Source organism: Pleurodeles waltl, chromosome 9 (assembly GCF_031143425.1).
Source record: "Pleurodeles waltl isolate 20211129_DDA chromosome 9, aPleWal1.hap1.20221129, whole genome shotgun sequence".
NCBI lineage: Eukaryota > Metazoa > Chordata > Amphibia > Caudata > Salamandridae > Pleurodeles > Pleurodeles waltl.
Genome location: NC_090448.1, coordinates 588,154,170 through 588,181,655, shown reverse-complemented (window position 1 = coordinate 588,181,655; position 27,486 = coordinate 588,154,170).

Here is a 27,486-nt window from a genome sequence, read left to right as displayed (position 1 = left end):
CACATGTGTTACACACCACACATGTATGGCCCTAATTTGGCTAGCTGTAGGATTGACACGTGCCCAGCCAATGATTATTGACTTGTTGAATTTGAATTGACTAAATGATTGGGCAATTTGACCACTGTGTTATATTTGAAGCTCAGATATTTCTGTTAACTTTCTGTTCATTCTTCTTGAATACTTAGTTTTACTTATGTTAGTTTGCTTGAACTTCTTTTGTCGCCTTGGGCAACCCTTGGTGATTATGCATCTCTATAGCTTGGTTTTAGGCATAGTCTACATGACTCTGAGCTCATGTTTGTAATAAAGCTTTGAATCATATTCCTGATTTGAGTTTACCTTCCATGGTCACATTTGAGAAGTAATTGTCTATGGTTCACCACACATCTTTCTGGGTCAAAGATTCATTGATTGTGTGCATTTGAGCCCTTTAAAGAATGAAAAATGAGTTTTCTGAGCATTTGCACAGCTTGGCTCCCACCCAACAACTGCAACTTCAGAGGGGCGTCATGGAACGCTCTCCCAGCCAAACCATGGCCTCCTCTCACCCTAAGCTCCCTCTCCTCTTCTCCCAAAGCCCTGGACCCACAATAGATACCCCATCCTGTTTACCACCTGTTTAAAGCAAGTGGTATATGGTATTGGAAAAGGGATCCTTTTGTCTCTGGTCAATGATCCTCATGTTCTTGAATGGTAAAACCAGGTCTGCACAGTAGTCTTAATTCTGGACTGAATAAATTGGTATAGCTTGATTTTGGTGCTTGTATACCACCCGGAATCGGAAATTCCAGAGCCCCATTATTACAACACCTAAATCCGGGTTACTCATAATGAGGTCATAAGTGTGGTAACATTTCAGGTTTCCAGTTCTGACTGGACATGTGCTGGGAGGAGGTGCCTTCTATAGCTAAAATATGATAAAACAATTTCATTGATCCCTAACCTTACACATGTGCACTGTGCGCTGTGCAAATAGCATTGGAAAAATACTTCTAAATCAACAATACATGAAAACACTATATCAATTTTCGTAAATACTATATAAATATTTGAATACATTCTGAGAGGTAAAATTTACACTTGAGCCGGACTGCATTTGCATGAGTACCTTGACACTCGTGACATTTGTAGGTATATAGTCACATTTCCCTGATGTTGTTCCCACTGCTGTCAGCTCTGTTAATTGCTGCAGTTATCTAAATACTTGAAACAGTCTCAAGAGCCGAAGAAGGAGTATTACATTTCTCTTTTCTTTTGACAGATAATGGAAGATAACATCCACTGGCAACGGGTTGATTCGTACATTGATGGCTAACGGGCCATGTGGGGAACTGATGAGAATGATTACCTAGGTAAAGGCATACTCCAGCAGTGCATTGCTCCTGACCTTTAAGGTAATAGCGTTTTATTAAAAGTATCCGCCCACCCAGCATGCTTAAAATTTCAAGGCAAAATGCTGTGAGTTCATTGATGGCTCTTGTACTGGATAAGAGGGGCGTGTGCTTAAGTGCTGTATGACAGAAATGGTGTGGATTGGTGGAATGGTTCGGATGAAGTAAAAGAAATATGCATATATTTTGTACAATAATTTAAGTTGTGTAGATTGTAATGGAGATTTGTAGTTTCCACTGCTAGAGAAATAAGGATGCAAATATGACTAGTCGTTTTAGGTCTTGCTACAGACAGCTTTATGTGGCAAATACTTCATGTCATCAATTCTTAAAAAAACTACAATAAGAATTACAGAGAGGGTGGGCTTTAGGTTAACCATCTTCAGTCATGAGCTTTCATATGTTTTTTAAAGTCTACAATTGCTTTGATTGGCTAAAAAGGGGCAAGGCATTACGTGGGTAGGTTCATTGTCCCATTTGTTTCCAATTACATTTTGGTTGTGGGGCATTACCTATTGTTTTTCTCATTGTTTTCCGTGCTGTATTTGGTTTGATAACACACAACATTTTACTTACTGTTAGATAGTTGTTTTATTTAGGTAGTGTATTGTATTTGACCACATTAGCCCGTCATACAAAACACAGTGCTACTCACAATTTGCCTTTACAGATTCATTTGTTTTACATTGCTGTCATGATGAGTTCTTGGATTTTCTATTTACGATTTTTGATCAGTCAAAACCACATCCTGCAGCTAAAGCATTTAGAAAGTTTAATGGGTAAGTGATTAGATGTTCTTCTTGAAAGTACTAATGTGTATTTGCTAACTGTTTTGCAAATAGATATGCAGACTGGATTTTTACTATTCAAGAAGGTGTCCTTACCTCTTTCTGTAAAAGGCTGAATAACATGTCTGCATAACACATCTGCTGGCTCTCTAACAATATGCACTATCTTGTCATGCTATCATCTATTGTTAGTTCTTGTATGTAAAGGACAATGGGGGTCATTACAACATCAGCGGTAAAAGCCGCTTACCGCCGTGCAGAAGACCGCCAACACACCGCCGCGGCCGCGGAATTCCAACACAGCTATCATGACCCACAGCTTGGAATCCGACAAAATTCAGACACCCACACAAGTCCGCCACACCAAAGGTCAGTGATAAACTGGCAATAACAAATCCTCCACCGTCACGCCAACAGAAATACGCCCACGCTACCACGACCCATGAATCCACGCAGCAGTCTTTCAAACGCAGTATTCCAATGGCGGTACACACCGCCGCGCTCAAAATACACACACTTCCACAAAACACCGCCACATTGGACAATTCCAAATACACACACCTGATACCCATACACACACCACTCCCACACACCCATTACAATATAAAACACACACCCTCATCACCCAGAAACCCCTACGACCACTATTACAGAGAGAAGGCCAGAGAGAGACACCACCATCCACAAACTAGCATCCACAGGTACTCAACACCATCACCCACACAACTTCCACGCACAAAACACCACACACCACTACATATCACCACACTTATCACCACACACACCACCCCACACATCACCCACACCACTCCATGGCACGGCAAAGACACCCCAGGTTCTCGGAGGAGGAGCTCAGGGTCATGGTGGAGGAAATCGTACGGGTAGAACCACAGCTATTTGGAGCACAGGTGCAGCACACCTCCATTGCAAGGAAGATGGAGCTATGGCGAAGAATAGTCGACAGGGTCAACGCAGTGGGACAACACCCAAGAAATCGGGACGACATCAGGAAGAGGTGGAACGACCTACGGGGGAAGGTGCGTTCCGTGGTCTCAAGACACCACCAGGCGGTTCAGCGGACTGGCGGCGGACCCCCACCTCCTCACCCACAACTAACAACATGGGAGGAGCAGGTCTTGGCGATTCTGCATCCTGACGGCCTCGCAGGAGTTGGTGGAGGAATGGGCTCTGGTAAGTCAAACCTTTAACTACCATATCCCCCACCCTACCTGCATGCCATCACATACCCCCACCCTCATCCCCATCACTCCAACTCCTCACAAATGTCCCAATATCACAAACCACCCATCCCAACACCAAGCCCTGCTTGCAACAACAAAGCATGGACACCCATCACTAAAGCATGCCCACTGCACATACCCATACACCCCCCTTAACCATCATCACACAAGCCCCCTCACAGGAATGCAAGCACTGGGGTACACGGTCACCCACCCATTGCACACCATGACACACACAGATGCAATAATCATGCTTTTACACCCCTGCAGGACCACTACCCAACGTCACCAGACAGGAGGGTCCAGACATCTCCACCCCACCCACAGAAGAGGCCCACAGTGATGACAGCTGCTCTGTCCAACTGGATCTAGATGATCAGCCCGGACCATCGTGGGCCTCGGGACAGTCGGTTCCCCTCATACAGGCACAGGCCACCACAGACCTTCCACTCTCTGGTAACACCAGCACAGCACCCACCCAGCGGGCCCATACCTCCGTCCCCAGGACACGTCAATCAGCTGTGTGCCCACCACTACAGGGAACCCAGGATAACCCACCACCCCAACAACAACAGGGACCTGGGGGCAGTGGCAGTGGGCACACGGTCCAGGGGACGGAGGCCCAGGAACACAGGGGAACTGGGAGGGCTGCTGTGCGACAGGGGGCGGACAGGCCAAGGGAACCCACCCTCCACGAGGCCCTCTCCTCCATCATGGGAGCATACCACCACTCCCAGGAGACAATGGCAATGGTCCTGGCCAAGTTTCAGGAGACCCAGCGCATGCAGGAGGAACAGTATGTGGGGTTCAGGGAGGAACTCAGAACCATCAGCTCCGCCCTGGGCACCATCGTAGGGGTGCTGAAGGAAGTACTCAACACCAGGAGGGACACTCTGGCACTACAAGGGGCCCCTGACACTAGCATGGACGATGAACTGCCCACCACCTCCGCCGGCGCTAGTGGACAGGAGGCACCGCCACAGGACCACCACACCAGCACCCCACCCCCTGCAGATGGAGAACCACCCCAAAAGCGGTCCCTGAGATCCAGGAACAAGACAGAGCACGATGCCAAGACCCCCGCCAAGAAATGAGACCACCCTGATTGTCAACCCACTGTCCCACTTTGTCACCCTGTCCATATTGGAACTGCCCCAGCTCCACTTCCTATGCCCATATGGGCAATGCACCTATGAGACAAATAGACTGGACTCTGCCATGGACACTCCTCCGCCATCACCCCTCACCAGTTAACTTCCCCCTCCAATATTTTGTATGTAAATAAACACACCTAAACCACCAAAAGATCTGGAGTCTGTCTGTGATTTTGAAATAGCGTATTTGAAATTACAGTGACAAAATATCCAGCAAATAGTAATGTCAACATACCTATGTCACACAGCTCTAGTCCATGAGGAATCTAAGCAGATGACACACGCTGGGACCCACACCTGTGAAATCGTAAGGGAAAGTGACAACTCAGTGACCATACACTGGGTGAAAACGACAGACAGGAGAGAGGTAGAAGTGTAAAAGCACTTGTAGTAGGCAGGAATGTATTCTCACCTGTGTTTCACTGGAAATATTGCTGAATGACTGAGTCCCTGTTGTCAATGTCTTCTTCCTCTGCTTCCTCCTCATCACTGTCCACAGGCTCCACAGCTGCCACAACACCGCCATCTGGACCATCCTCCTGCAGAAAAGGCACCTGTCGTCGCAAAGCCAAGTTATGAAGCATACAGCAGGCCACGATGATCTGGCACGCCTTCTTTGGTGAGTAGAATAGGGATCCACCTGTCATATGGAGGCACCTAAACCTGGCCTTCAGGAGGCCGAAGGTGCGTTCGATCACCCTCCTAGTCCGCCCATTGGCCTCATTGTAGCGTTCCTCTGCCCTGGTCCTGGGATTCCTCACCGGGGTCAGTAGCCATGACAGGTTGGGGTAACAAGAGTCACCTAATAGCCACACCCGGTGCCTCTGTAGTTGACCCATCACATAAGGGATGCTGCTATTCCGCATGATGTAGGCGTCATGCACTGAGCCAGGGAACATGGCATTCACATGGGAGATGTACTGGTCTGCCAAACATACCATCTGTACATTCATGGAATGATAACTCTTCCGGTTCCTGTACACCTGTTCACTCCTGTGGGGGGGGACCAAAGCCACATGGGTCCCATCAATGGCACCTATGATGTTGGGGATATGTCCAAGGGCAGAGAAGTCACCTTTCACTGTAGGCAAGTCCTCCACCTGAGGGAAAACGATGTAGCTCCGCATGTGTTTCAGCACGGCAGACAACACTCTGGACAATACGTTGGAAAACATAGGCTGGGACATCCCTGATGCCATGGCCACAGTTGTTTGAAAAGACCCACTTGCGAGGAAATGGAGCACTGATAGCACCTGCACTTGAGGGGGGATTCTTGTGGGTTGGCGGATTGCTGACATCAGGTCTGGCTCCAACTGGGTATACAGTTCCTGGATTGTGGCACGGTCAAACCTGTAGGTGATGATCAAATGTCTTTCCTCCATTGTCGACAGGTCCACCAGCAGTCGGTACACCGGAGGATTACGCCATCTCCTCACATGTCCCAGCGGGCGGTGCCTAGGAAGAACAACAGCGAGCACAGAGTCAAACAACTCAGAGGTATGTACCCACAGTCTACACAGAACACCATTCATACAAAAAATATGGCCTGTGTGTGTGTTGAGAGTAGGCCTAGGTGTGTGTGACGCAGTTGGTAATTAGGCCATGTGGGCCCCTGAAATGGCGGCTGCCTGACCTCTGAAGCGGGACAATGGGATGTGAGCTAACTGCACTGGCATTGTACACCGTCGCGGTAGGCGGTCGAAGACCTCAGCGCAGAGCTGCATTGGTTAACATTGGACCCTATGGGTCCCAGGAGCCAATGACGATGTACGCCGGCGGTGATGGTACGCACCGCCGCGGACGTGACAGCCGCGGACGTGACCGCCATTTTCTATCACTTCAATCACTCGATACCTGATCTTCAACAGGAGAGGACCTACACTGCAAGTGCTGCTGTGACATCGGTCTGGAAGAGACAATGGCTCGTGCGTCTGGGGAAAGGGCCCCTGCCTTCACATTGCAGGAGTTGGAGAAGCTTGTGGACGGGGTCCTCCCCCAGTACACGTTACTCTACGGTCCTCCAGACCAACAGGTAAGTTCCTTGGGAGCATGCTGTATGGGCTATGCCTGTGTGGAGAGGGCTGGTTGTAAGAAGGAAGGGGGCAGAGTTCTGAGTGAATGAAAGACGGTGGGTGCATGTGCCACATGGCAAGGGTAGGGATGGGGGCCACTCACTTTGACGGTGCAGGTGGTAATGACTTCTCTTCTTCCCCTGTACATTTCATGTAGGTCAGCGCCCACCAGAAGAAGGATATTTGGCGTGCCATCGCCAAGGACGTCCGGACCCTGGGGGTCCACCACAGACGGAGCACCCACTGCCGGAAGAGATGGGAGGACATTCGCCGCTGGAGCAAGAAGACGGCGGAGGCTCAGCTGGGGATGGCCTCCCAACGTGGGAGGGGTGCCCGTCGAACCCTGACCCTCCTGATGTTCCGGATCCTGGCGGTGGCCTACCCTGAGTTGGATGGGCGCTTGAGGGCATCACAGCAGACACAAGGGGGTGACTAAACTCTCATTCTGCTGACTTTGCGCGCAGTGGAGGGGTATGGGTGGGGGAGGAGGGCTGTGGGTTTCCCTAGGCCAGGGCGAGTTCCATAGGCTGGGCCCCTTCGTAAGGCATGGCCCTGTGGCCCCCCACCCCACCTCTGTAGAGTGCCAAATACAGCTATTCATGCACCTGTCTCATCTATGTGTGCAGATGTCGTCCATAGCCTTGTAGGCCATTTCCCAGGAATTGCACTGTAGATCCCAACAGCGCGACGTAGTGCAGGGGGCTGCTGTGTCTGTCTTGTCCGCCAACGGTAGCGGTAATCCATGCACCCAACCTGTCTTTCTTCTGTTCCCCCCCCCTTCTTTTTGCGGTCTCCCTGTTCTTGTGTGCATTAGCATCATCAGGCGGAGGTGCCGTGGCACCGGAGCACAAGGGAGCTGCATCCCACATGGGCATGGAGGCCCACACTACGGACTCTGAATACACAAGTGGGACGGAGAGCGAGGGGAGCACCACGGCGGTCACAGGATCTGTAACCAACAACACGGACTCGTCCTCCGATGGGAGCTCCCTTGTGGTGACAGCAACATCTGTGCCCCCCACTTCAACAGGTACAGCCGCCACCCCCCCTACCAGCACCGCCCTCCAGCAGCCCCTCAGCCTTCGCCCTGTGCCCGCTCACCCAGGAGGGTGGGCATCACCTTCGCCCCAGGCACCGCAGCCCCTGCCCCTGTCACCTATGCTGCCCTCAGTGAGGAGGCCATTGAACTCCTCAGGTCACTCACTGTTGGGCAGTCTACCATTTTGAATGCCATCCAGGGTGTAGAAAGGGAGTTGCAACACACAAATGCATTCCTGGAGGGCATTCATTCTGGTCAGGCTGCCCTTCATCGAACCGTTCAGACTCTGTCCTCAGCACTGATGGCAGCCATTGTCCCTGTGTCTAGCCTCCCCTCTCCAACTTCCTCCACCCAGACCCAATCCCCTGTACCTCTGCCTATCCCAAGCACACAATCAGACCAGTCTGCACACACCTCACCACACAAGGGAAGCTCAGGCAAACATAAGCACCACACATCCCACAGGCACTCACGCAAGCATCACACACATACAGACACACCAACATCCACTGCCTCCACTGTGTCCCCCTCCTCGTCGTCTTCCTCCTCCCTCCCAGTCTCGTCTACACTCACACCTGCATGCACTACCACTACAGCCACTACGTCCCTCTCCAGCACACCCACCACCACACCCCGCTCACGTGCACTCACCACCCCAACTACCATTCACACGTCCCCTGTGTCCTCTCCCAGTGTGTCTGTGACACCCCCTCCGAAGATACACAAACGCAGGCACACACCCACCCAACAGCCATCCACCTCACGACAGCCTCCAGCGCATGCACCTGCACCCAAATCCTCAAAAGTTACACCTCCTACAACCACCTCCTCTTCCTCCACTCCCAAACCCCCTTCAGCTACCCGTCCCAGTGTCTCCAAACAACTTTTCCTGTCCACCCTTAACCTATTTCCCACCACCCCCGTCCAACTCATAGGTCCCGTACTACCACCTCAGCCACAAAATCACCGGGACCAGTGGTGCCTGTTGTCACAGGTATGTGGAGTGCACTGGCCACCAGGCCAGCCAGTGTATCACGGAGCCAGAGCACAGCCAGTCCCCCCCCTGTGAAGCACCAGAAGTTGGCCAGTGCCCAGCGGGAGAGGGGGAAGACTCCAGCCACCCAAGCCGCTCACAGGGGTCCCGGGGGGAGTGTGGACTCAGCTGTGACCCCTCCCAAGGTGGGGAAGGGGCAGAAGAAACCCGCAAAGTCTGGAAGGACCAGCACGGCGGAGAAGACCGCCATCATCCCCGCTGGCCAGGAAGCCACCGCCAGCCCCATCGTCGCTGTCCAGGAGGACCCCGCCAGCCACAGCCCAGCTTCCCAGGAGGGCCCCGCCAGCCACAGCCCAGCTGCCCAGGAGGACCCCGCCGGCCACAGCCCAGCTGCCCAGGAGGGCCCCGCCAGCCACAGCCCAGCTGGGCAATGAAGGACCGCCAAGTCAAGCACCGCTGAACAGGGCAAGCACCGCTGAACAAGCACCGCTGAACAGGGCAAGGACCGCCAAGTCAAGCACCGCTGAACAGGGCAAGCACCGCTGAACAGGGCAAGGACCGCCAAGTCAAGCACTGCTGAACAGGGCAAGCACCGCCAAGTCAAGCACCGATGAACAGGGCAAGCACCGCTGAACAGGGCAAGGCCCGCCAAGTCAAGCACCGCTGAAAAGGACAAGCACCGCTGAACAGGGCAAGGCTGCCAAGTCAAGCACCGCTGAACAGGGCAAGCACCGCCAAGTCAAGCACCGCTAGCCCATGAGCGGCAGGGGCAGTGACGCAACAGGGACCGTCACGGGGTGAGTGATGCACTCTGGGCACCAGTCCCCCTCCAGAACCAGTGGAGAGAAACATCCACTACCTCTGTCCTTGGCAGGATGAAGCATTCTGGGCACAAAGCCCCCTCCAGAACGAGTGGAGAGAAACATCCACTACTTCTGTCCTTGGCAGGATGAAGCACTCTGGGCACCAGTCCCCCTCCAGAACCAGTGGAGACATGCATCCACTCCGTCTGTCCTTGGCAGGATGAAACACTCTGGGCACAAAGCCCCCTCCAGAACCAGTGGAGATTGACATCCACTTGAGAGATTGTGGCTTTGCACTCCCCAGGATTGAACAGTGGGCAAACCACCCACTGTATAGACTTGAGAGACTGTGGCTTTGCACTCCCCAGGATTGAACAGTGGGCAAACCACCCACTGTATGGACTTGAGAGACTGTGGCTTTGCACTCCCCAGGATTGAACAGTGGGCAAACCACCCATTGTATGGACTTGAGAGACTGTGGCTTTGCACTCCCCAGGATTGAACAGTGGGCAAACCACCCACTGTAGAGACTTGAGAGACTTTGGCTTTGCACTCCCTAGGATACATCAATGGGCATGGAGCCCACTCATGGATCTGGCGTCATGCACTCATCCGGCTGAGGTGCCCCCCCCCTTCCCTTCCCCCTGAGGTACCTGTTGTGTTTCTATCTTATGCCCCTGCAGTGTTCTCTCCGTCATGTTCGGGTATCTTGTGTGGGCCTCGCCCATGCATTTTGGGCCCAGTGGTCCACGGACTATGAATGGTGCATTACCTGGACTACTATTCGTGGTGTATATTTTGTTAATAGTGTATATATGTCTATTTTTGCTTGCTCTATTTTGATATAGTACAATGGTTACACTCATTTCCTTTTGTCTTTGCATTCTTCCGGGGGGGCGGGGGGTGTTACTGTAATGTTTGAATATGCATTGGTGTGTGTGTTGTAGTGGGTGAGGGTGGGGGTGGGAGTTGGGGTGTTGCGTGTGTGTGTCCCTGTTTTTTGCCTCCCCTATGTCGTAGGTGCAGTACTCACCATGGTCTTCGCCGCCGGCGTTGGTGCTCCTGGTACAGGAGCAGGAAGACTAGCGCAGTAAGAATATGGAGTTCCGGCTCCATGGTGTTGTCGTTCCTCGTGGAGTGTGTAGAGGTGAGTGTTTTCCCTTCAAAATGCCTGTTTCCGCCGTGTTTTTATCCTCAGTGAATCCGCCCCGGAAAAGGTGGCGAATTGGCCTGTCATAATAGTGTGGGCGGTACATTGTCTCCCGCCTGTCTGTTGGCGGTGACCGCCGCGCTGTTTGTTTGTACCGCCGTGGCGGTCTGAGTGTTAAAGTGGCTTACTTTGTTGGCGGTTTCCACCACGGTCGTAATTGCAACATTTTTACCGCCGGCCTGTTGGCGGTCTTACCGCCGCTTTAACACCGTCCGCCAGGGTTGTAATGACCACCAATGTCTGCCCCATTTGCAGGGAATTTCTTTCTGATGTGGTATGACATATCTTTCTTGGAACATGATAATGCCCCTGTCCCTATGTAGGTAACGCCTGGGCCCTTGCCACTGTGTCCATGCTGTATTATTAGTGACTTAATATCCTTGTTCTACAACAGTAAGCTCGTATCAGGTTATCATTGTCAATGTCTGCTTCCCACTTATTACACACCATGCCTTTGTAGTGATGTTTAGTCTCCACACCTTCCCATTTATCAATGTCTCTATTTCATTGCTAGAATTTATTTCCAATAGTCTATATCTACTTAAGCAGTCTGGTCTGTTGCACTATGTCTGTCCCAATTTCTTTTCGAATTGTCCGTCATCATGGCCTAGTGTCCTTTCTGTGGCCCCCTGTCTTTGTCTCAATGTTCTTGCTACAGTGTCTTTATCCCAAATGTCATTGTTGAGTCTTTGATTTTGCCCCCTTGTCTGTATTCCAGTGTTCAATTGTCTTTATTTGAACGGTATTGTTCTTGTCCGCATGCATCATGCATGTTTTCAGGAACCTGTGTACATGGCTGTATATCAGAATATCAATTATTGTCTAGCATAATATAGTGTGCTTGTTCCAGTCTTTTTGATCGGGTTTTCCATGTTGCAGTGTTTATGTCCTTCTAACTGTGAACCCATGTCTGGATATCTGCCCCCCACTATCATTGTTCTAGGAACTGACTCTGGGCCCCCCTCAGCTTTCAAAGTACTGGATATGATAGAGTCATTAATAGAGGTGTATTTATTTTTATTGTGTTTTTATTGTGCATATAGGGAATGTTAGCTGTAAGATAGTCCACCATTCCTCTGTGCCCCTCATTTGTCCCCTTTAAGATCAGATGTATACTCCAGTTCCCTTTATTTGCACTCAACCACCAATAAGGAAACGGATGAGCCTCTGGTTAGATCCCTGTAATAATTCAGGTTAAGTCCTGGGTCCACAGATGTGCCAGTGACATCATCAGTACTTACAACACTTTTATCATAAGTGGCATTGCCTGGGGGAGAGAGAAAGGTTGCATCATCATGTCATCCTAGCTTCCGTACTGTTGGTACCATTTCTACTGGCTTGCATGGGGCAATGTGGGGTCACTACATCCCTCCCCCGGCTGGTTGGGTAGGCCTTACCTGTAGAAGGAGTGGTGGTGTAGGGTTGGCTAAACCTAGAATTGGAGTACTCTGTATTTACTAGGTTACAGACCCTGTCCCCTTTGAAACTTGGGCCTGCCTTTCTTTTTTGCTGACAAGACGCATTTCTCGTAGAGCACTGTATTTTCACCTGTACCATTGAAACCATGGAGTGTAAGGGTGGTCTGCAGGAAAAAAGAGTATATTTCCATTCATGGGTGGATACCCAGTGACAGTCCCTATATTGTGTTGGGATCTTTGTAATGTATTTTCACATCAATCTACATCAGACCAGAAGAGTTCTATGGATTTGTAAGAAGGACGTTAAGCTGAAAATAATGTTTTTCTGTGCCTTTTTTTGGTTACTTGCTTTCATCATCAGAACATGTCACTGTGGTAGGATGAGCCTCAGGGGCTACCGCCACTTGTTTAAGGGAAGGCAATGTGGAGTTCTCCAGCCTCAGCCTATTTCTTTAAATAAGTATAGCAAAATATTCAGGATGACTCAGATTTGTACCAAAGTTGAGCAAGTTTGAACCAGAAGAATGCTACAGAACTGATCAACTTTAGACAATCATTAAGAATCAAACAATTTAAAAAAGTAAACTCACTGGTCCAAACTTTAGGCCATAATAATATTTGCTGAATCAAGTCTGATAAAAACAGGGCCCCTAATTCTGCATGGTAAACAAAGGTGGAACAACAACTTGGGACAGCCAAAAGATTCCTGAGAAATGCATTCTCTGATGTGTGGAGCTGGATGATGTTATTGAAGCCCCAGATTCAACCCCTGTAAAGGTCCACGGATACGCATTTTGAATTGTAAATGATTAACTGCTAGTGCGCCTGGTCCTTAGAAAGTAAACTTACAAGGGGACGTGTATAGGCCGATGAACCTTTTGGATCGCATGGAGTATCCTAGCCATGTAGTGAACAATGTTGTCAATATTCAATATAACCAATCAATAATCACTAAGTGAATCATTAATTATTAGACAATTATATCAACAATTCATGAATAACCACAACGCAATATACATTTTAACAATTTTTATTTCCCTATTAGTTACAATTCTAGCGCATAAGGTTAACTCAGACTTTATTCAATCAGCTCAGAATTAGTTTATTAGCGACCACCAATAACATAATCTAATCAGAACTTGAGAAAACATATACTCTAATGCTTCAGCATAGACCAACAAAGATGAATATGTCAACATCAATAGCAGAGTTCAACAATCAGTTTGTCAATCATTTGTCACTGTCAATGACACCCAAAGAATCCTACCTAACCCAGATTAGCATTAGCATGTGGGACGTCATGCGAAAACTATTTAGAAATATGAATTTGGAAAACATCTAGCTAAAAGATAAACTATAAAAACAGTGCAGTCGGTACCTAGAAGAAAAGGCACAAACGTTAATCAGTCACATTGTCATAGCTACCTATCCACGGAATGGATCAGCAACAAAGTCAGTCTTCATCTACAGGTCATCAATTGATCAGCAACGCATCAGGAGCTCAAGCGTCTAAGCCCAATGACAGAATCTTGAATCGCGTCTCCTGACGTCATCAACTCTCCCCTTGCAATCTGAAGTTTTAGCCCCTTGTCATGACTTTTTATTAGAGTCTTCCAGTCCATCCCCCAGTTCCTAATTGGTCAATTTATCACCAGTTATTACCCTAACCAATAATGTCTATTTTACAAATCTATAAATTCTAAGATTACGCTGTTCTCAGTTCGTTGATTGGTTCACTGTACGATGTCCTCATCATCCGGCTCATCAGGTATCGAAAATGTTGCATCTTCCTCTTCAGTCAGTGTCTCTATTATTTGAGTCCTGGGAAAGTACATCTCGTCTACTCTACACATAATTGTATCAATTTGATTCCATCATCTTCTGCTAAGTTAACTCTACAATATAATGCAAAACATTGCTTATACATCTCAATATGGCACATAACTACATTATTATTAGTGTTTTTCATTATTTCACACATTTTTAATCATTTTAGTATGAATTTGTATAGGTGGCTGCCATTCTCCATGGGCACATTTTCAAACATGAACATTATTTTCTCTACAATTAATTTCTCTATGAACTTTTGGTTAATCAAAACACATAAACATTCATTAATAATTTCTAATTAGCATATCTTCTTCAACAGTTAACATTTCTCTAATTTTGCCTTATTGCCTAACTTAATAGCAAAACTGAGCAGTGCAGAAATAGATGTATTAAAACACTGCTGTCTAATATCAACAGCTGGGGACCATAGACCACAGTTGTCAAATACAATACTGAGATAACAAAAATGCAGGGTAAAACTTAAAATTGCTTACCATAAAATCACAACACATCTGGATTTGCCTCCTACAGGTCATTACAAAATATTTTCCTCTGTTGACCGTCAAACTAAAGTCAGACATAAAGCCTACGAAGAGGTTAAGTAACTGCTGCAGCCCCTGCGGGTTGCAGGACATAAGCGCTTCATGGTCGGCATAGAGCAGAGAAGGGTCTATGACTGATCTGGGGGGGATAGCTGCAGGTAATGCTTAGAGCAGACTCTAACCTGTTGAGGTACAGGGTATATAAAAAGGGTGCAAGCTCACAGCCCTGTCTGACCCCTCTCCCAAGATAAAAAATGCTGGTGCATTCTCCCCCGAGGCCTAAGCTTACTCTGGCTTTGCCGCTGGAGTATAGATCTCTAAGAAAGGCTATAATCAGTGGGTCCACCCTTATTTCTGATATCCCATAATTTAATGTGAAGAACTCTCTCAAAGGTGCTTGATGAGTCAACAAAGGCTAGGAATAAGTGGCTTTATGAGGTATATTTATGAGGTAGGTCATTTGAGACCCCATTGGGAATCGCAAACAGTGTCATTGACACTGTTGTACATCAGATTTTGCGACTCGCAAAACCTGATTTTTGTGCGTGTGGCACTCAGTGCTTTGAACTGTGCAGGTCTAAGAGGTGGGTTAATTTCATACAATACCCTTCTCAAGTTTTCAATGATTCTCAAAGTAAATGTGCCATAAAGTGGGAACATCAGTGCCGTGTTCTCTGTTATCTTATGCCATTGACTTAGCCAAATACATGTATGAAGGCCCACGTTTATGGCCATATAATGACTCGGCGTTTTTTTGGGTGGTTCTGCTTCTCCTTCCCGAAGAGGTATACTCACATCTCCCCTAATCAATTTTTGTAAGGCCTTAAAACTTTTATTTTTCATCAGCAATATCAATAATCACAAATAGGATAGAGTTTCAAACAAGAAATACATTATTTTTGCTTGCAAATGTCGTCTGTTATCAACAACCAATAACAGAGCGGCTCCACCTCCAACCGTCCAATCTCAGCATGGCACACTGTGATGATCTTCTCACTCCATGCGCCAGCTCACGCTCCTTTACAATTCTTCATGAACTTTGCAACACAAGCAGAATGACAATCCCTAGTAAATTCAACTAATTTGTCTGCTGCACTAAAGAATCAATAGTATTCAATCACACAAGAAATGGTCCGGAGCAACACTCTGACTAACACTTAAGTGAAACTTTGACCAGCAGGGACTCACACGACTTAGTGTAGCTTCACCCCTTCGCAAATGCACACACCACACCAACCACGCCTTACTCTCACACAAAAGTATTTGGCCCTATCTGAATTGCGTAGCTGATGGTACCTCATGGCTAACACCACCAAACTTAACAGATAACAGAAACACAATGGGGCATATTTACAAGCTCCTACTATCACCTTAGCTTCATTTTTTTATGCTAAGGTGGCGCTAACCAGTCCCTCAACTTGCGCCATATTTTCAAATTGGCACAATGCAAGCCACTTTGTAACCTCTGGTGCCACATTATACCTGCCCCAGTTATAATGTATGTGAGGGTGGTGTTCCCAAGCAGGGGGACACAAACAATTGCACAGTGAAATCTACAAGATTTCACTACAACATTCTAGCTTCATTTTTTAGCGCCTGCCCAGAGCAGGCTTTAAAGTGACGCTAGTGGTTTAGCCTATGGGCCTCCCTGTGCTTAGCTGGACTAGCTTCAAAATTCCAGTAAAGCACCATAATAGCAGCAAAAATAGTGACGCTATTGTCCTAATGTGCACCATGGTGTACTGTATTGTAAATACAGCGCTACCATGGTGGCATTGGGGGGGTGAAGGGTGACGCAAGGAAACTGGTACATCAGAGTTGATGTGCCAGTTACTTGTAAATATGCCCCAATGCCTTCTACATTGATATATTACTATCCTGGGATCTTAGGCTACATCAAGCCCAATAAACACTTCAACTTCGTTAAATTAAGTGTTTCCACATCCACACAACAACTTAAAACATCACTGCATCACACCACACAATCTCAGCAAAACACCACAAGCTAGACATTAGCAATTACAATGCATGGCCCTATTGATACTCACTCTTCCACTGTTACAACTTCATTCCAAATTTCTGGAATATCGCTGCTCCCCCAAATCAGGACATAAGCTTTGGTATCAGGATTGGGCTTAGGCAAGAATGGGCTCTGACACAGATACAGTAACTCACCCATTGTGTTGTAATTATCTGTTAAGGTCTCAATAACTGAATCATCCAACATGATACCATTTGAGACTGCGCAGGAGCATGATTTACAGTCTCTCATCTGATGGATATTTTTAGGGTTGACTAAGACGTTGAGGGAGTTAACAGTAAAAAAACATTCAAATTTCATGAAGCCCATTTTGTCACACAACAAGGACCAAGAATCAACAATTTAAGTTACCTAATTTTATTGGCAACCAATAATCAATCCACTATATAGGCATGTTATAAGATTATTAAAAAGATACAGGATTACAGCTAGTTCAGTCTTAATAGATTAAAATATATAAAAGGCAATAACAGCCACACATAAACTGAGAATTAAAAATAAGTGTTCTATAAAGAAATTCCTACTCTATCCCCTAAACATGAAATGATTCTGAAATCATCTAATTAGAGTTCTAGGTACGAAATGAGAATGGTTTAACTGAAATCTTAAGGAAATTTGAAATGGAAGAAGGTGTCAGCTTAATGAAGACTCCAATAAAAATCTTCGCGGTAAGGCAATAAGGGGCTGATTTAAGAGCCCGTACCGCATCTTTGTGCCACATTAATGTCATTTTTTTATATGCTAATGTGGCCCAACGAGGCCAAAATCGCTGTTCCATATTTACAAAGTGGTGAAGTGCATGCATTGTGCCACTTTGTAACCCTTTCAACTACATTATGCCTGAACCCAATTAGGGGGGCAGAACATTTTTCACAAAGAAATCTAAGAGATCTAAGAGATTTCTTTGTGCCATGTTTTTTGGCACTTTTAATGGTTGTTCAGAGCAGGAGTTAAAAAGAGGCACAATATTATTTATAATGGGCCTCAATGGGCTTTGCAGGATTAGCATCAAAATATTAGACGCTAATCCTGCAAAGCTCTGAACTAGCGTCAAACAATTTGAAGCAAGTTCCCCTAACTACCTCCACGGTACATTGTATCTTAGATACGGTGCATACATGGTTGCATTAGGGGGGTGCTAAGGGGCGCAAGAAAAGTGGCTCTGCACTGGGTCCAGTGCCACTTTTCTTAAATCAGGCCCTAAGCGTTTAGCACAAAGCTTCACAATTGCAAGAATAAAAGAAGCAAAGAGGTCTGTACCACTCAACGTCTATGAAGATTTGCCTTAAGTCTTAACAGTATAAGTATTAAAATAAAACAAACAAAACATCCAACCTCAATCATATATCTTCCTTCTCCACTGGGAACCAATTGTCTCTTTGTCCATTGTGTGCATTTGCAACATCACCTGAATTTCTCATCCCAGAGAACTTTAGACAGTTACGGCAACCTTGAACATCTCTTGTTCCTTATACATGATAATACGAGACTTCAGCTGCTCATTAGGTCTTCATGTTTCTTGCCAAGGTTTCTCTTCTCAGGTCTTACTATCAGCAAACAAATACATATAATAATACTCCTTTTCTCTAGCTAATGAAACCTTGATACACACCTGCAAAAGAAGGAACACGCTAAACAAGTAAAACACATTTTAAAATCAGGGCCTTTAGTCAGACTAACTTTGATTATACATTTAATGCACATTTCCAAAATATGAGTATACATACACACATAACTTTCAAAATAAATGCAGAACAGTAATAAAAGAATGCACGTTTACTTATGAGGTGCAAATATAAAATGTGACTAATGAATACATCCGAACATTAGTGCAAACATTTATAAAGCTTCAGTCTTTCAGTGGTGCATTTCAGTAGTCACACATGTTAATATTATTTGATGTACACAATAAATATAATGTAAAAAATCCACATTTGCACAATTATGACGTATAACGTATGAAATCTAAATTATGCTGCTCCAGGGTAAGGATGAAAAGAGAAAGGCACTGGAAAAATAAAATTATTGCCAGCCATCCCTGGAACGGAAATATATTTGTTTTCATTTGGATATGGATATCTTACCAGTTCAAATGCTGCCACCGACAGCTGAAGGCAGTCAATGGATGAAGTGTGTTGACCCATTTCTCCATGAGGAAATGTGAAGGGCTATTGAACAGACTGATGGATGCAGACTATTGACCCAAGGTCCCTTTATGTCTGTATTTATTTATGATTTTTTTCATTAAAAAAGTGTGATAGTTCCCCACAAGTAATCATAAATAATGTAGAGGATGATTTAGAGTTGGATGGGGAAGGTACTCCTTTGCAATTGCAACAACGTACCCTCCATACCAAACTCTCAGTCTTCCTGCCTGATTTAGAGATGGGCGGACTAACAGTATGTCGACAATGAAGCTTACCCTGGCTCTGTCACCAACATAGTCCTCTGATAGCCTGACAAAGTAAGGGTTGTCAGAGTCAAGCTATCCAACTGTCAGTCCATTTTAGAGTGGGTGGTCAGATGTTTTTTTCTTTAGTGTTCATCAGTGCTGGTGAAATCTGGAGGTGATGGACAGTAAAAATTTAAAAATACTACATAATATGACAGAAAACTCACATTGTGTGGAGACCATTAGTTTCACATTTTTCATAAACAAACTCCCACTTTATGAGTTTGTTTTTGAATAAGGTAAAACAATGGTAATGTTTGACAGCCAGCAGTCATGTTTGACTGAGCTATTCATCAATATTTCCCAACATTGAGAGGACCCAAAAAGCCGACAGTCCTTTTCAATGCAGAGAGATGTCTATGGGGCTAACAGACTTCTCTAAATTTGGTGGATGGGATGTCCATGAGGTTGATGGAGTAACGTACACTGTCACCCCACATTAACCTGTTTGTCAAACCCTAGATCAGGACCATAGTGCATATTCAATATATGGTGCATGTGGATTAATACCAGGGAGCATGACCACTATTAAATCTCTTTTTTATGAACCTGCCTGTGATTTGTCAATCATTTTGTCTTTGAGTTATATACTAGACTTCTGTGACATAAATTATTGTGTGGGATTCATGGTTGAAAGGCATACGATGCCATTGAGATCAAAGGATGTGTAATGATACTTCCGCTGCGCCTGGCGTTTTAGTGAATCAACATCCGAAGCTTTGGAATTGTTTTTCATACATCAGATACATTTTCACTGATGAAGACCCTGCTACTTGTGCCAAGCTACCAAGCTGTCATTCACATACTGACCAATATCAACTCATAAAGTTAGATGTATTTCCAATTTCTGCATCAACTGTTTGCAAAACCTGTTGTATTTGGTGAACTGATCTATGCACTGATAGGTCAGTTCAGAATAAACAGAATCGTAATGGGCCACAATTCAACTTACATCTTGAATATTAATGAGGTAGGTTGGAAAATGCAACCCACTATGATCCATATCACAGGGATGGCAGCCTACTGGAATCATACAGCATATTTTCTTTAAAGGAAAATGAGATGTTAAACACATATTTTCACAAGTATTTTTTAAGAGTAGGGAGTGGTCCCATGCATCAAGACCCCGTCCAGTATTTATTTTGTTTTATTTTCTTTTTACCACTCTCAAAGTCCTTGATGACCAGTACCATTCATTAGTTGGTAAAATATTATTGTTTTATGCTGTAAACATGCCCCTTCCATGCAGCTATTTCTAATGGCTTCCTAAACCCATTTAGTGATTCATGAACATATCACTGAATCGCTAAATGCGTTTACTACATCCAAAAACACATTTTCTTGTTGCAAACCCTACAATTTACCAAATTTCAGGGTTTTACCATCAAAAATGCATTCATACGTCAGGCCCATTGGGCAGTCAGTTGTGCATATGTGAAGGTGATATTAATCTCTAGTTTGTATATATGCTAATTTCAACTGGTCCCAATAACTTTAACTGTCACAAACTAGATGCAGCTCTCAGAATTCAGCCTACTTTCAACTGCTTTGCCGACAACTCAATTCATACACCACACTTTAAGTAATGGCCATCTGATTCATGTTGCCCCATTGCACATCACTGCATGGCAATGCAATGCAGAAGAATCCATAGTACAACCTAATGGTGGCTGGAAAGCAGCAATTCACTTCAACAAACCAAGTGGACATGAAAGAGAAGAGGTATAATGCGCTACTTCTAGGTTCAGTACACAACAAAGTGCACTACACCAGGGGCACAATGTGCAAGGAACAGGAAAAGCAACATGGCTCATGCAGAATGAATGCATAGTTTAAAAAAAACTTTTAATAAATTAGGTCCTGTAGTACCAGATCCAACAAGAAGCAGCACATCAGAGATGGCAGTGGAAAGACAATAATGCATTTAATACAGCTCTTTTCAGTTCACTCCTTTCCACATATTTCCTCTTAGAACATCATAGAATGGCCTTGTTCTTCTTTGGACCCATTACTGCCTTTTTATCTATGGATCCTATTTTATCTGCTTCAATTGCTCTTAGATGTTTTTCATACTAGTGCTACTGACACCTTTATCTATAGTGCATTTACTCAGTTCCTCACTTACAAGCGACTGCCACTGTTACTGCACTCTGCAAGCAGTCTACTCTTAAAACCTGATGCCAACTTTACAATAGAAACTATGAACGGTGGGGGCCAGAATGAATACATACCATCAAGGCATTATCATAATACAGTCCTCCTATCAATATTGCAAACACCAGAAACATTTATTGTCAGCTCGCCCACTGACTTGGAGGTAGGCAGGCCTGCATGTTTCAGTGCATTCGGGCTCTTTAGCGCTTTCATGCAGTGGTGGATTTGAGAGATTTGCAAACCTCACTGTCTCACTCTTGAGTGCAAATATTGAGCATATGGAGATTCATTGCAATCAGTCAACAATGAAGGTGCACTACATGGAATACCAGAGCACACTGTGAGCCTCATTACGACCCTGGCGGTCGGCGGTAACACCGCCAACAGGCTGGCGGTGTTCTGACAGCTATTATGACCGTGGCACAATAGCCATGGCCATACCGCCGGCCCCTCCAACATACTGCCAGGCTTCGGCCTGGTGGTCATAATCCCCAGGGCAGCGGGATTATGAGTCCCCGACCGCCAGCCTGGCAATGGCAGTAAACACCGCCATGGAAAGGCTGGGAGTAAGGGGGACTCGGGGTGCCCCTGGGGGCTCCTGCACTGCCCATTGGCATGGGCAGTGCAGGGGCCCCCGGACACAGCCCCATCGCGCATTTCACTGACCGAATATTGGGCAGTGAAATGTGCAACGGGTGCTACTGCACCCGCTGCACATCAACATTGCCGCCGGCTCTATTACAAGCCGGCTGCAATGTTGATGTGACTTCAAAATAGGGAGCCAGATATACCGCCAGCACTGGCGGTATACTGGCGCCCGCAGCTTCGACGGTCTTTGGCAAAGACCGCCGAAGTTGTAATGAGGGCCTGCGTCATGCCAAAATGCATGTCCCTTCATGGTAGTGTCAGTTGCATACAGTTGGCACTGCAAGCACTGCCAGTAAAGGCCACTTATCCTCTCTTAAATGTCATTTTCAAATATCAAAGGACGCTTCAAGAGAAAAATGCAAGTGAAATAATCACTGCTTTCAATGGCCTGCAATGTTCAGTAACCAATGTGCATGCAAGGGGAGTGCGCTGGTACACCGGTGGTGCACAGCATTGAGTAATAGTGACAATACTTCAAGAAGTACCCTGTAGTCCTTACTTCAGATTCATGTTTCATGTTATTGGCATGGTTGGATGGGATAGAAGCACAAGGTTAGGTCCTTGGTTCAATGGTGACCTATATGTTGAGTGAAGTATTTGGCACCTATGGTGAGGAAGGTTAACTGTACTTACTCAATGTGGCCACAGCCAGGTGTTTCTGTCATTCACTGTCCTGATGAGAACTCAAATTGCACACAAGTTTGAAACATCATCAAACTCATTATACACACATTGATTTGGTTGAAGTTTATTACCTATATATACACATTAATAAATTCATATTCAAGACTTTCCATCAGCCCGCAGTCTATCTCATGCTGGCAGACCAAATGGGGATTCTCCATCTATGTTTCAAATCTGCTGCCTTATTCTGCGTATAAAGCTGAATCATTTTCCCCCTATTACTTGACCATTGTTTGTGTTCTTTCTTCTAACATAAACCTTATCATTGTGAACCTATATAACAATGTCCCCCACCTTGAAATTAACACGGTACTTTCCCTGCTCGAGCAGGGATTGTATGAAATGTGATGCCATGAAGGGAAGGAAACATTTTTATTGTGGGCTGGTGACTTTAATATTCATCTATGTTCTTTCCAGCTAAAATAATTTGTGGTATGGTGGATTTGAATAATGATGATCAATCTCATTTTTCACACAGTGATTATAGGCTGAAATTGTATGATTTAATGTTAACATTTATCCTTGTTTTTTCTAATGAACCGTGTCCTCCCACCCCCAGTTCCCTTTAATCCTACCTTTTATGGAGGACCACATAATTCTGTTGTTGACTACATTTTATGTTCTGTTAATTGGCAGTATCCTTTAGGCAATTTCATGACTCACCCCACTTGTATGAGTGACCATTTTCCTAAGAGTATTTTGGTCACAGCGGAGTGCAGCTGTAGAAACATCCATGTTGAACACACCATTGATAACTCAGCTTTAACAACTCACAATGGTACCACCCTGAGCTGGTCTCTGGTGAACTTGGAAAATTAACTTAATAAACTGGTTATTGCTCACAGGGTGCTTTTGATATGTGTTTGGATATTTCTTCTAGTAATATCGACACTATGGTTGCATTTCATTCGATCTCTGGTGGCATCAAAGGGCTTTAACTAGAATACAGCCCCAGTCAAATCTTCAAAGGCCTCTGTAGTTTGACAATAACTGCTCTAAAGCCCCTAAACATCTCTTGTTATCCCTTTGTAAGCATCCCAGTTGTCCTTTTGAGTTGAAAATGTGCACATCAGATTATAACTTAGCACTGAAAAAGGGAAGAAAGAATTAAATAATCTTGCATGGGAATCCATGCATCTAAAAACACCTCTGCTTTCTGGCGCTTCATCAATGGTCCTTTCTTAAAGGATGATTGCGCCCTCAGTTTGGAGGCCGCTATTAATGAAACTGACTTGGTCATCCATTTTTCAAAGATTTATTCTAACCCAAGCCAGTTGCTCATGGGACCTGACCACAGTTACACTGAAGTTATGTCCTCAGACTTCAGTAAACTGTGCTTCTCCTTGAATGAAATCAACAGGGCAATAGCAGACAGCAAGGGTGGTAAAGCCCCTGGCCCAGACAGCGTTTCAATTGACTTGTTCAAGGCCAACACCTCCTTCTGGGGCCCTGTCTTAACCAAGGTTTTATGGACTTGTTGTTCCGGTATATTTCAAAAACCTGGTCGGAAGCTATAATTGTACCAAATTTTTAAGACAAGTGTATGTCCTGATCCCACATGTGATTGCCCTTTTTCACTCCTCGGTTCCATGGTCAAAGTTACAGGGAGAATCTTGCTAAATCATTTGGAAGAGTGGGCTGAGACCAATACCATACACCTTGACCTTCAGTATGCCTTCCGAAAAAAACACGGGGACTATTGATCAGGGGTTACCTCTTAATTTGCTTGTGGGTAAATACAGTGTCTGTGGGACCACTGCCTGCTCTGAAAAAATATTTTTGCTGCCATTCACAAAGAGGACTCCTTCCCATTTTTGAATGGGTTAGCCCCAATTTGAAACTAGTACTAACTGCATTTGTTTTGTGACCGCATTCACGGTCACAAAATAATCCTACATCACACTGCGACTCGCAGTCAGGAAGGGAACACCCCTTTCCTAATTGTGCATCGCAAACCTATTTTGTGATTCAATAATTAGATTACCGAATCACAAAATAGGGTCTGTATATAACAAAACGCTTTTTTCTTGACGCAAATGGCCCAATTCTGCGAATTGAGCCGCTTGTGACAAGATAAATGGTACGTACATTTGGCCTTTAATGCTTTGGAGCTCAAAGCTCAAGTTAGGGAAAGGGAAAAATATCAGGGAAGAGTCCAAAAGCCAGTGCATAGCTGTGCCTATGCTAGATGGAATTCGGAACAATAGTGGGGGAGAGCTGATAGAATAGAGGGATCTAGCTTGTACTTTGCATTGACAAGTGAAAAATCTGAGAAAAAGAAAGGAATGAAGGAAAAGAAGAAGGATGAAAAGACAGGAAATCCAGAGAGTTCAGATGAAGACAGTGATAGTGATTCTAGTGATGATCTACTAGATGTGCTGTTATCAGCCCTTCCACCTCCATATAATGTGACCCAAACTGAAGGAATGATTGGTGCAGTTGTCAGTGTAAACTCTGGAAAAGCTACCACACCAGTAAATATGAGTCAGAACCTGACGGGAGAGAGTTCAGGGATTAGTGTCCCTGTTAACACCACTGTTCCTAATACTACAGATGCAAACACTGTTCCGGTCACTATTGGTCCCGCAGTCCCTTAGTATAAACCTGAGTCAGCAGGAGCCATGACACTTACTTTGACAGTCCCTACTTTTGCGACCCTACTCCCTTGTGCTACAGCACGCTCATGTGCAATGCTACAATTCAATGGAATGTGCTTGTAATGTTCTTGAATTAAGGTATGCATGCATTTGACGGGGTCATGACATTGTGTTTCTCCGTGGTACTCGTTTGCACTGGGGTGTATGTATTTATGGTTCAATTTGCCTGTGCTTGGCCTTGTGTCTACTCCTTACCTGAAACTAAAGCCTCCTGTAGCCTGAAAACAGACTCTTCCTCCTTCGACTGGAGTTCCTCTTCAGCATCCACTCCCTGGGTGATGCTTCTCTCGGCAACCATCCTCCACACAGCTTCATCTCTACGTCTCCCGATCTGCAGGAAAAATGAAAAGGGGCAAAAACTTGATTGTAACAAATACCTGGAATCACATTGTGCAAGGCTTGTTGAACAATGCACATGGTATGGCTTATTTGATCCATTTTAGGAAAAAACGATCAACTGCATAACGGACAATAATCTTTTGGTGAAGTTTTTGCGAGGAAGACTGGAGTGCTTCAATTTACTGTTTTGTGTTGTTTGCAACAATTGACTCTGAAAAAGTTGCTCATTTTATATGTTTAAAAAATAATTGATTGCTATTGTTAGCCAAGACATTCTTGGCTGCTGTGAAGAAACATGAGCCCAGATATGATGAAAGACTAAAGTATTTTTTCTTTGAGAACTTTGTTATATGCGTTGTATGGGACAAAAGTCATTATATACGAATAAAGCCCATGTTTAGATGTGTGATACTCTAACATGTATGTCCTTTGACATTGTATGTTTTGTGGCATAAAATCAAAGCTGTGTTCAGAACAGCTTACATGCTAGTAAACTAATTGTTCCTCTTTTTACAGACCTGTTCCTATGCTGGATTCTTGCTAACCAAGGGGCCCGATGCTCATTACAATCCATTTTGTCTACCCAGCCCTGCCTTGATAAGAAGGAGTGCTTTTTTCCCTCTCTTTTCTCCTCCAACCCCACTTTCCCTTTGGGGCTTCGCCCGGTGCAGCGTTTAGCTAAATGAACCACTTCAACCGCAGCCAGGCCCTAGAGAGAGTTGGGCCATACTCACCCCATCGGAACAACCTGGAGAATTCAGGTGAGTGGCTTGAGACACCTGCTGAAGTAGATATGTCATCTAATACTCCTATGGTCCCGGGAATAGGAGGAACTCCTTTAGTCTCAACTCAGGTGAATGCCACTTATGTTGCATTGCCAGCATCAACCATGAATCAGACATGAATTTCTACTGCAGGAGAGCCCACTCTAAGATAACACAATCCTAACATGTCTATTTGGAATTCACCTCAGGGTGTGATCAATAGTAGTCCCAGAGAAAGAACAGAGTCCAGTACCTCTGTAGTACAAAGTTCTATTAATCCCTGAGCACTAGATGATTTGATTAGATTTCACAATAGGTCCCCAAGAGAAAGTGAAGGTTCAGGATCAGGCACAGAAATAATTCAGTCCCCGGTGAGCGAAAATGTTGTGGATGTGCTCAAACTAAAGCTAGAACTGGATGAGATGATATAAGGAAAACTTGATCTCTCCCGATTAGATACCTACCAAGAGAATTAACTTGTATTCATGTGTAAAGATGTTACCAAACGTGCAGGAAAGTTTCACAATAAATTGTATGAATTGGCTTAAACTTATGAGATAGATTTGAACTGAACGAAGTCACTGAAGAAAACCTATCATGTTTGTTTTGATGATAATGACCTTTGCAGTAGAAGAACATCAGGAATGAAAATGCAAATTAAGAAAATAATAATTAGAAGCATCTGAAAATGGAGTGAGTTGGAAAAGTGGAAAAGCAGATGGAAGAAGAAGAAAGAAGAAAGGAAGCCAAAGGGAGACCTGCCTCTGTCTTTCATGGATAGATGGGGTGCCACAAATTTTCCATTGATGGAAGTGCTTCGTGGAGGTTATGTCCTTGTGCCTTGGAGTGAGAGTCATCTAGTGCCATTTTTTTATGACTTTCTAAGATTGAGAGAAAAATCTGTGGAATGGTATAAACAGGTTGAGCAATGAAGATTTTGCAAGTGTTGTGGGTGGATTTGAATACATTTCTTGACATGGTGGAACCAAGTGACTTGCGGGCAGAATGTAAAGTGGCTGTGAAGTGGCCAGAAAAGGAACCTAAGAGAAATCCAATAGCAAATGCCCCTTCACCGTTGGTGATGAAAAAGTATCAACAGGTGATCATTTTTTTTAAAGAAAAAATGCAAAATAAAGACATTGATTGGGTTAAGAGTGACAGGATGGCTCAATAGACCAAAGATTTGGTGCATGCTGTGATAGATTTTTGCAGGTGTTTAAGCAGCACAGTGGAATGGAGACTCTTTAAGCTAAAGACATGGC